Here is a 9,687-nt window from a genome sequence, read left to right on the forward strand (position 1 = left end):
AAATAGAAAGGCAGCTACTCCTCGCTACCCGCACCTGCATCCCCTAGCTCTGAAATAATGCCACCAAGAGGTGGTGAGCTCACAGCCCAGCGAGTAGGATCCATACAATCTAAAATAATGAAATCACATGCGTATATCTAATGTATACCTATATTTGTTAGCAATAACAATATGTTTGTTGAAATGACTTACCATGAGTTACTAAATCAATGCAATTGATAAAGATTACCAGTCACTGTCCTGGAATATGCTAGTTCCTAAACGTATCAGGATAAGTCCACACAAATATAAAGTTTGATACGATCTCTTATTCATACAAATCTCAATCATAATGTTTACATATTATGCATAGCAATAAAAGAGTAGTTCAGTCATCTTATGCCTGCCAGGGCATTAATCATATTTATCATAGCTCACTAAGCTATTCACCACACAGGGTAAATACTCTCAAGAAAAATCATCCATCACAACCATCCACCTACACATGTATGGCGACACTACATATGACCATTAGTCTGTGGCCATCAGACTAAGGACCCCGGTCGTAAGTCCATATCTCACTCTATCTAAATCATCATCACCCTTAGCGGGAGAATCGGGAACCCTCGGCTCATCAACGGACGCCCTAACCTGCATCATGGAGTGCTGCTAGAGATATATCCCTGTCTCACAATCATGTTCTTCTATCATCATAATCTAGTCTTGACTATCTAGTATAATTACCCGAATGCCACACAGGCTCCCGACCTTAGGTGTAAGCCGCTAATAGTATAGTCAGATAAGATACACTCTACCCTTAATCCTGGGCTGAGTGAGTAAGGGCACTACCTAGTCAGAACGTGACTACTAATGATAGGTGGAAGTGGTGCAGTGTCTGTAAGTGTATAAAGCATGTCATAGTCATCATGATCGTTACATTCTATATTCACAACAGATATTTATGTAAGGGTATATCATACAGGATACATGTAGAGCATCGTAACACTAATACATATGCTAGCATTCTCATAATATCATGATGAGTAATCTATCAATAACTACACATATCAAGATACATCATAGTACACTAAATGCATGTACTAATACTAACATTCCTATAATGTCATAGAAGGTATAATAACTGTAACTACATTATTCTAGACTTGTATCAATTCTACTCGCCTAAGGGGCCTCTACAGTACACTAAATCTTGTCAGCTAGCCGATTTCTTTGGAATCCCAAAATCCTCCTCACGCAGTGTCAATCCTATTAATTCACGCAAGTAAGGCTATACGTAAGATTAGCGAATTAATAGAATAAATTTCTTTATTATGGAATTTATGTTTAGGCATAAACATGAGTCAATGTCTCCTAGGGTGAGTTCTATGTTATCCTAAAATTCACATGATAATAAATTATCATTACGGGGGTGATTAGACTGATTAATCAAGTGGAAGTAGATAAACAGGGTTATAAGGTCCAAATGGGCTAGGCTGGAGGTATTGGGTTAGGCTCAAGCCTAACCTAATAGGCAAGAGGGGCCTTGGTGGGCTAAGGTTAGGGGTGTAAATGAGCCGAGCTTGATCGAGCCCGGCTCTAATCAAGCTTGGATTGAAATTAATTTCGAGCCTATCTTTGTGATCAAGCTTGAATTGAAATAATTTCAATCCAAGCTAATTTCAAACGCGAGCCAATTTCGAGTTTAAACGAGCTTAAACGAGCTGCTCAATTAGCAATTTCAAGCCTTATCAATTTCAAACCATTTTCAAGCTTGAGCATGCTTGAATTAATTTAGGCTTGAATTAAGCTTAAAATAAAACCTAATTCAACTATAAAAATATAAATATTACTAAAATATAAATTACAAGCAATAAAGATGGGTTAGAAAACTACAAGCAACCAAAATATAAATTACAATTAACAAAGATAATTGTGTCAAAAAACTATAAGCAACCAAAATATAAATTACAAACAATAAAGATAATTGCGTCAGAAAATAATGGCTGAAATTCTAAATGGGTAAAAGGGTTTTAATCTGATGGTTCATATTAGTTTGATATTATATATATATATATATATATATATATATATATATATTCGAGCCTTATCGAGCCGACGCGATCGAGCCGGCTTGGGATCAAGCTTGGCTCGAATTTAATTTCGAGCTTAGCTTTAATGATCAAGCTCGGCTCAGCCTATTTATGAGCCGAGCTTGATCGAGCATTATCGAGTCGAACTCGAGCTGGCTTGATTATTTTGACAGCCCTAGCTAAGGTGGGCTGGGGGTCCAACCACAACCCACCAAGGTTGGATTAGTGGGCTGCAGTCTACAGCCCACTTAACATTTGGGTTAGTGGGCTGCGATCTGACCGCAACCCATTAAGGGGTTGGGTTGGTGGGCTACGGCCTACAGCCCACCCCGAGCCTAGATTGGTGGGCTGCGGCCTATAGCCCACCCCGAATCTAGGTTGGTGGGCTACGGCCTATAGCCCACCAACACCTATCTCGCCCCCCCCCCCCCCCCCCCCCCCCCCCCCCACCCACCCCCAACTCCTTTGAGGGAGGGAGACAGAGGGGGAGAGGGAAAGCCCACGCGGCCGCGGTGCTGGTGGCGCAGCCATGAGGTCGGTAGCACAGCCACGAGGCCGGCAGCACAGCTCGAGGCCGACAAGTAAGTAAAAGGGAAGGAAAAAAAAAGAGGGGAGGAGGGCTCAACGGTGGCTAGATGCGGAGTCGTAAGCCACCGCGGACTTCGACGACAGCGAGGGGGGAGGGAGGTTATCTACTGAAATTAATGGCGGGGGGGGGGGGGGGGGGGTAGGAGGGCTTACCGAGGGGGTTGTAAGGTAGGCTCGTCGGCTCCGGCGTGCACAACCCGCGAGAGAGGAGAGGGAGAGAGGTAGCGAGGTGGAGGATAAAATGGGGGTTGGGATGGCATCGGTGAGGGGAAAAAGAGGATTAATGAAGGTGGTGAGGGTGGCGTGCACGGCAAAGGGAAGAGGAAGAAGAAGAAAGGAGAAGAGAGGACGGGGAGAGGGCGGCAGGGTCTGACGCACGTGCTCGACGCGTGCGTCAAGTTTTTTTTTTTAAATTGGGGTGTTACACAATTCATGCATTGTCCGAGTGAAGAATATATGAGTGTAGTGCTTCGTATTTTATGGTACTTTAAATCTTCTCCAGGAAGAGGGTTGATATTCACGAAAAAACAACATTTGCATATTGATCGCTATATGGACGCAGATTGGACTGGGAACATTACTGACAGAAAATCTACATTAGGCTACTTCACATTTGTTGGAGGTAATCTGGTCACTTGGAGAACTAAAAAACAAAAGGTAGTTGCTTTATCTAGTGCTGAAGTGATACGATTCGGACTTCACCGACGTCGTCTCGAGCATGGATTCACTTTAGGAGTGTTTTTCTTTCATATTTTAGTGTTTAATTTCCATTAAAATAAGTTTTCTGTAAGTCGAGTTCGAACGTGGGTGGAGTGAGTTCGAACGCGGTCGGTTGGGCGAGTTCGAACGCGGTCGGCGAAAATTGTGTTTTAGGGTTAATTGGAGTTGTTGGTTAGCCTATAAAAGGATGTGTAGGGCAACCAAAATTATTATTGAATATTGAGATTGAGTTTTGCCTTGCCTCCTTCGTCTTCTTCGTTCCCGTTCTCTCAATCCCCGGCGACGCCGCTTCTAATCTCCCTCAACTGGCCAATCACCCTAGTCCCTTAGGAGTGGCCCTCTCCTCCCCCTTCTTCCAATTTATCCAACACTTGCCCTAACCTTTCCATCATCCATAACCCTTCCACCACCGCTTTTCCACCGGTGCCACCCCATTAACGCCGATCCTCCACCAATCACCATTACCTAGGATCTCGTGCCTCCATCCACGGATCCAAAACAGAGCATCCTGATGTTTGTCCACTAAACGGACAATATCTCGAGATCCCCAACTCTGATTCGTCTGAAACTTGATTTGTTGGAAAGCTCTTTTCAAGGGCGACAACATATCCAAATTTCACATCAATCTAACGGCGGTATCTTTCGGGATCTTATTTCAAAGTTCCATGCAAGATCAGTCCAGATCTGAGAATCGGAAGAGATCGATCCTTAGCCCAAAAGGAGAAATCATATCAAGCTGGTATCAGAGCACCATATCCCGAGGCGTGATCATATCATGAAGCTGAAGCTGAGTTTAGAAGATGGCTAAAGGACTATGTGAGCTACTTTGGTTAAAAAGATTACTAGAAGAAATTGGGTGTTCATTTCAAGATACAATGAACCTATTTTGTGATAATAAAGTAGCAATGGCAATCGTGCACAACCCAGTCCAACATGACCGCACCAAACATGTGGAAGTAGATCAACATTTCATCAAGCAGAAGCTCAAAGACAAGGTTATTCAATTTCCTTTTGTGAAGTCAAAAGACTAGCTAGCAGATATTCTTACCAAGGTGGTTGCTAGCAAATATTTCACAACTCACTTGACAAGTTGGGCATTGAGGATATCTATGCACCAACTTGAGGGGGAGTGTTGACGTCAATTATGGAGTAATTAAAGGAATCACAAAATATTCTAGTTATTAAGTTAGTTTTATTTGATTGAAAGTCATCTAAGATTGTAGCCTAGATTAGTGTGATTAGTTTCATTCCAAATTAGCTTCATGTATAGATGATATATAGTTCTTCCCATATCTATTTCTAGACGTAATGAATGAGAATACTATTTTTCTTCTCCTCAACAATATATACCAAGAAGCCAATAGAACAACATATTGGCTTGCCGTCTCAAGTTTTGGGTGCACTTAGGACCCTGTGAAAGACACTGAATTCTTAAGCATTTTAGGCATTTTCATATAAAAGTAAAATTTTTAACTTAGTTAAACGGAATGTTACAAATAACATAAGATAAAAGAAATTTAGTCAGCGGTTGAATAAAAATGTATAACATTTGTGAGTTCAGTGTTTTAGATATTGTTACAGTAGAAAATAAACTTCTTTTAATAATAAATAAATTTGAGGGACCATCTATTGTGGTAAATAATTTTGAAATAAGGCTAGTTCGAAGGGGTACTGCCAGTGCTAGGACGGTAGTTTTTGTCCTCCGATATGATCAGCGGAGGTATTTGTAATCCCGGCGGTTAATTAATCTACATCTGTTACGGCACTGCTGCAATTCGGGAGCTTTCTTCTGCTGTACTGTTGTGAGTCAACATAAGACTTAGGTTGTTCATTTCTTTGTTACTTTCTTCTTCTTCTTCTATTCCACCGCCGGCCGCCTATGCACGGTTTAGTCAAGCGCTGATGCAAGAGCTTCCGTTAGGCGCACCATGGCTTAGTTATATAGTCTTAACGCTGACGCAAGAGCTTTCGTTAGGCCTCTCCAAGAACCAAACACACTCACTGTTCTGCTTCCTTATTTAATACCGGGAGAGAAATCCGAGCGATCCATCCCCATGGCGATCCCGCGCATGAAGCTCGGCTCCCAAGGCCTCGAGGTCTCCGCCCAAGGACTGGGTTGCTTGGGCATGACGGCCTTCTACGGCCCACCGAAGCCGGAGCCAGACATGATCGCCCTCATCCACCACGCCATCGGATCCGGTGTCACCTTCCTCGACACCTCCGACATGTACGGCCCCTTCACGAACGAGCTCCTCCTCGGGAAGGTCAGCTCCCACATCCCTTCTTGGTTACATCGGATTTTGGGAAATTCTCATGTTAACACTGTACATTTTTTTTTTCCTTGGAAAATATATTTTACCTCCTCGTAGAGTTATAAGCTTGCCCAGAAGGTAAATTTTGGGTTAATTACTATCACCCGTTACCATATCCATCTCTTAATTTTTTTTAAAACATAATAAAATTTTGAACTATTAAAAATATTTCAAACACCTCTTTCCTTTCCGATAGATTTTAGTTGCTTTTCTAAGATATTTTGGTCTTTTAAACTTTACTATGTACAGGATTAATAGGTCTGAAATATTTTCAATAGGTTAGAGAATTTATGTGTAAAAAAATTCATGAAAAAAAAAAGTAATAGTTCAAGAATCTAATAGTAATTCTTTTTCGCTAAAACTATTAAAATTTTGATCATTTTGCCTTATATATTATTTTGTTTTAAAAGTTTGTGATGTCTAAAATATTAAAATGAGAGACAAAAGCGATTTTCACACACAATAAAAACTTATTTTTCTAATTAGTTGTTGTAAAATAAAAAGACTATGTCAGTCTTTTTATATTAAAACTAATACTTACTAGACAATTGTATATAACTTAGAATTATAAATAGGTTAAGAGATAAATAAAAGTTCAAGAAAACACTATAAATATTGGCTTATTCACTAGGTGTAAAATATATATTTCCCTTTATTTAATAAGGAAATTTTCAAAAAGCATTTATTATTAGTAATTTAACACTGCCATATGATGTCCTCTGCTACCTTAAGCCAATCAGTATATATCAAAAAGGTATCAATTCTTTTTATGAAAACAGTATCATAGTGGAATTATTATTCTGCTAGGATAATAAGATTAACTTCATAAATGCCTAAAATACCATTGTTTGCTTTGCAAAATCCAAACTCAATTCTATCATTTTCCCAGGGATACTTTAGTAAGCTTGGCTGGTGTAAGATTAGGTTTAGTTAGTAACTTGGTTTGTAGAGTTAAGTAAATCACAGTCAAGGGTTAACAGTAGTTAATTAAGGTGTCATGAAAATTATATGCAAAAAGGAGGGGGAAATCATTACTATAGTTAGGATGTTATTTAAAATTTTCTCTGGTTCATATTGTAAATTTGCTTGAATGTAAAGTAGGGGTGAAAATGAATGAGATAAGAATTAGATAGCGATAAAATCTTATATATATATGTATTTAAAAACGAATACAAATATGAATTTGAATAGGGGAATGAATAGTAAACTTAATTTATCATATCTTCTAGTACATAAATATAGATATGGATCTCTAATATATCCCTATTTCATTTTTATAATTTATAAGAATTTATCATATTATTAAAATCTAACATACAATTAGTAGATATGTATATATATATATATATATATATATATATATATATATATATATATATATATATATATATATATATATATATATATATATATGAAGAATATAATGCATATGCATGTAATAGTATAACGATTGCCTTTTACATTACTATTGCTATAATATTTTAAACTATATAGATACACATAGATATTGATCCAAAATACTCTTCTTCAAACCATATTTGTATCTGCAAAAATTATCAAAATATAAATACAAATTAGAATACAGAATTAGATCTAGCCAAATAGTATCTAACTTGTTTTCATTTTTACAAAGAGTGTTTGGTTGCTAGAAATTGAGAAAAGAATTCACTTTTAATAAGTGACTTTCTAACCTAGCTTCACTTTCTTTTTTTACTTTTTTTCTTCAAAGAAGAGAGCCACGTTAACAAAGTAAATTAGAAACGTGACTTCCTTATCTACCACAAATAGTTTTTCTTTTTTATTTTTTTTAACTTCTTTTAATTTCTTGAAAGAGAGAATCGGTGTTTGAAAAGAATGACGCTCACCAAGTGTTTGATGTTTTGCAGGCGGGGTCAGGGAGAAGGTGGAGCTGGCGACCAAGTTTGGGATTAGGTACGTCGATGGGAATATGGTGATACGCGGGGATCCGGCGTATGTCAGGGCCTCATGCGAGGCAAGTTTGCAAAGACTTGGCGTTGAATGTGTTGACTTGTACTACCAGCATCGTGTGGATACCAATGTACCCATTTGAGATCACGGTGAGTATGTTGCCATCTTGGTCGGATTTTAATATTAAAAGCCATAAATCTTTTATTAAAGTATTTACTCAGGTGGATGTCATTCATAGGAAATATTCTCTCAAGGTGGAGAAAGAGAGAAAAGAACGGTGTTTTTTTTTTTCAAAAATATAAAACAAGCTTTAAAATGTGTTAGAAGAGTTTTCTACTTTTTACATGAACAAACATCTCTGATCAGAGGGTTGACTAAAACTCCTCACGAGGAGGCTTAATTTAACAGTTTCTTAGTAAGTTAGAGCTTTTCTCTAAAAGACTATTAGAGTTTAAATATGTAACAAACAATCGAACGATTTATGAAAAGAAGTTTTCTTTTGATCGCGTGTCTCGTATTATCTTTCTTTTTATTCTTCCTATATATCTATTCTCTTCTCTCTAACTAATTTTATTTCCCTCTCATCCTCTTCATCTTCTATATTTTCTCGTCGTCTCTTATTCATCTCTGTCGGAAGGTCCACTGTCGCATAATAAGACCCCCAAATTGTCCTGCATCAGTGGGGTCATTTCAATTGGAGATTTGGATTAAAAATGACACAAAATGCATCTCTAAAGAGTTTTATATTTTGATTTTAGCTATGCTAAAATACACAGGTCTGACCAAAATAACTACATATTATGCAGTCTGTGTGACATTTATGATCATATGTATCTTTTATCTTTCTGGTTGAATGATATAACTGGATTCTTTTAACATTCCACCGTCAAACCTTCTTATAGTATATGTTGACACATTTGTTTGAGACATTCTGTACTGATGGAATATTTGATAATCTTTTTTATTATCATTAGATGGGGGAACTCAAGAAACTAGTTGAAGAAGGAAAGATAAAATATATTGGATTGTCGGAGGCATCATCTTCAACTATCAGGAGGGCGCATGCAGTTCATCCAATAACTGCTGTCCAGTTGGAGTGGTCTTTATGGACAAGAGATGCTGAAGAAGATCTAATTCCTACTTGCAGGTGTGACTTATGTGGAGTTATTTGCATTAAAAAAAAAACCTTAGATTTTAAATAATAGTAAGATTGGGCTCTTAAAACCTCGATGTGAACCTCTATAGCACTCAGTATTCTTACCATATGTTGTGCTTCTCAGAGAACTTGGTATTGGAATCGTTGCATACAGTCCACTGGGCAGAGGGTTCTTTTCTGGTGGCCCTAAGATGCTTGATAATCTCTCAGAGCAGGACTTCCGTAAGGTGCACAGTCTTAGAATCTTTAAAGGTTTCAAAAGTAAGCATAATAATTGAAGGATTACACCTTGAATTATACCTGCATGTTGTTTCTCGGTCTGCAGAGTCTGCCTAGATTTCAACCTGAGAATCTCGAGAAGAATGCTGCCATATTTGAGCATGTAAACGCAATGGCTACGAGGAAAGGATGCACACCTTCGCAGCTTGCATTGGCCTGGGTTCATCACCAAGGAAACGACGTCTGCCCTATACCTGGCACTACCAAAATTGAGAACTTCAAACAGAATATTGGAGCATTATCAGTGAAACTCACCTCTGAAGAAATGGCTGAACTCGAATCATATGCCTCAGCAGATGCTGTCCAGGGTGATAGGTATGACAGCGCAGCAAACACCTGGAAAGATTCTGAGACCCCTACCATATCTTCATGGAAAGTGAAGCAGTGATAGATGAACTCAAGAAAGATATTTGTGAGCTCGTAATAATGCTAGTTGGACTTTGTTTCAGTTTTGATTGAATTAAATTTGATTAGTAATGAGAATAAATGTCATGAATGAAATATGGGAATGAGATGCATGTAAGCAGATTCAAGTACTCAATTGCAAATTGAACTGAAATTTTGTAGGGTTCGAGACATTAAATGATTATAAAACTATTAGCCTATATGAGCTTAAGTTTTTACAGAAAATGGT

At 38.1% G+C, this 9,687-nt stretch overlaps 1 pseudogene; it reads left to right on the forward strand.

Annotated features, from left to right (window-relative positions):
- Window positions 1–5,322: 5,322 nt before the first annotated feature.
- LOC140775104 (probable aldo-keto reductase 2) lies at window positions 5,323–9,612 on the forward strand (annotated as a pseudogene).
- Window positions 9,613–9,687: the final 75 nt, after the last annotated feature.

This window comes from Typha angustifolia, chromosome 1 (assembly GCF_048772165.1).
Source record: "Typha angustifolia cultivar Huaian chromosome 1, ASM4877216v1, whole genome shotgun sequence".
Classification (NCBI taxonomy): Eukaryota; Viridiplantae; Streptophyta; class Magnoliopsida; order Poales; family Typhaceae; genus Typha; species Typha angustifolia.